We start from the raw sequence: 2,210 nt of genomic DNA on the forward strand, positions 1-2,210 counted from the left end.
CCTCTTACCTACACAGAACCTATCCTTTTTTTTCAAGAACACGCAAGAGAGTTGCGTGCCTTATACATTAAGGAAGAGAAGATGGCATACAAGCGATAGTCGACAAGCCGACGTCTCGCTGCACAGAACCTATCCTGATTGAAACTTTCTTGGAAGTATATATCAACCAGTCCGTCATGCTTTAGTCAGTTCGGTTGCCTCGTTGGACTTTGAAATAGGGTCATGACTAGCTGCCTCATTGGACTTTGAAATCAACCGACAAGGGGTACCAGCCAGCTGGTAGTTAAGAACCTATGTTCGTTGTTAGCTTTAGAGTTCGAACAGATACAAGAATAGCTGTTTTCAACTAGTAAGCTCAAGATGACGATTTCGATCCCTTCTTCCCGTCGAGCGTCGATTGGCACCATTGGAGCACTCGTGTTTCAGCTCCTGGTGGTGGCACTGGCAGCAGGGCCAATAGCCTTGCCCGGCTGCCCCGAAAGCTGCAGCCACATTATCGTGCCGTACCCTTTCGGCATCAGCAAAGGCTGCTTCCACGAGGGCTTTGGTCTCACCTGTGACGAGATGCAGTACCCACCAAGGCTGTTCTTGGGTGATGGAGTGGAAGTGCTTGGCATCTCCTTGACTGATGGCACGGTGCGGATCCGGAGCAAGGTTTTGCGATCAAGCTTCTCTGAGTTCAACGGCTCATGGTCCGGCCCTGCAGTAACCTGGCCCTTCTCGGTATCAAGCGCGTGGAACTGGTTTGTGGCCATTGGATGCAACATCGTAGCTAAGCTCGGCCATCCGAGCGGGCTCCATACTCAGGACGTGAGCCAGGCCAGCACCTGTGCCGCTGCTTGCCTGGACGACCACCAGAACTTCACTGGTACATCGTGCTCGGGTATTGGCCGCTGCCGCACATCTATCGTGTGGGAGCTGCCATCCTATGGCATCCAAGTTACACCACTTGCTGCGTTGACACCCGACTTCTCATCATAAACAGGTGTGTATGTGTTCATTGTTGATCAGGACTGGTTCAGCAGAAACGAAAATGAGATGATGGTCAACTTCACCCATTCATATGAGAAAACCATGGTTGAGAGTGTACCGGCAGTGTTGGAGTGGTGGTTGGATTTGATCGGCAACAAGGACATGTTGCCATTGTCTGTCGGGCCCAATTCTTCTGAATTTAGATGTTTAAGCTTGAACAGCGATAGCTATTTCGTTTTTGGAGATTATGAAAAAAGACGGTGCAACTGTTCTCAAGGACACGAGGGCAACCCTTACATCACTGATGGGTGCCAAGGTATGTTACCAGTACTTTCTGCTGCATTCTTACATAGTTGCGGTAGTTATAACATTACGAAAGAACATGCATGTGCTGTCTTAGCTTTTTGCATTCGATGTATAAAACCCCCTGCTTTCCAACAGTGTGTTTTTTCCCCTTCAGATATTAATGAGTGCCTACAACCAGATGTTTATCCCTGCAATGGGACCTGCATCAATATGCCAGGGACATACCAATGCTCAGCAAAGAAAAGAATCATCACTTTACCAGGTACAAAAACACACACTTGATACAAGGCTTTCGTTGGTGATAATTACAAATAGAAAAGTTCATGTTTTGTTGCTCTGCTATTGTGAGTTCAGTTTTTGTCCCTGAACTAAAATACAGATAAGTTTTACTAGAAACTTAATTATTTGAATACTGCTCCTGGTAGGACCTAGCTGCTTAATCTTAGTTTGCAGTTAGTTATCTCTAATGCTAACTCAAATCATCAGTAGGGTTGTAGATCATTCAGACATGCATAACAAGAAGAAAGAAAAAGAACAACTATAAAGTATTTTCAATATATGAGTGGTCGTGTAGATATTCCTGAGAAAACTTTTAATAGTTGAGTAGTCTGAAACAGATTTTGTGCAGTAGCTTGATTTCTTGAAGTGAACACAACATATAATGTTTATATCATTCTTAGGTTTGCTTTCTGCAGGTCTAATTACCATAATAGCAGTTGGTGCTGGTTTTGGCCTATTGTTTTCACTCCTAGGTGTTGCCCAAGTCACAAAAACACTCAAGAAACAAAGAGCCAAGAAGTTAAGACAAAAATTCTTTGAGAAAAACCATGGACTTCTTCTACAACAGTTAATCTCTTCGAACAAAGATATAGCTGAAAAGATGAAGATTTTCAGCTTAGAAGAGCTAGAGCAAGCAACCAACAAATTTGACC

At 44.3% G+C, this 2,210-nt stretch overlaps 1 pseudogene; it reads left to right on the forward strand.

Moving 5' to 3' along the window:
- Positions 1 to 333: 333 nt before the first annotated feature.
- The window catches only part of LOC123172172 (putative wall-associated receptor kinase-like 11), a 3,159-nt pseudogene continuing 1,282 nt past the window's right edge, over positions 334 to 2,210 (forward strand).

This window comes from Triticum aestivum, unplaced genomic scaffold (genome assembly GCF_018294505.1).
Source record: "Triticum aestivum cultivar Chinese Spring unplaced genomic scaffold, IWGSC CS RefSeq v2.1 scaffold11045, whole genome shotgun sequence".
NCBI classification, from domain to species: Eukaryota; Viridiplantae; Streptophyta; class Magnoliopsida; order Poales; family Poaceae; genus Triticum; species Triticum aestivum.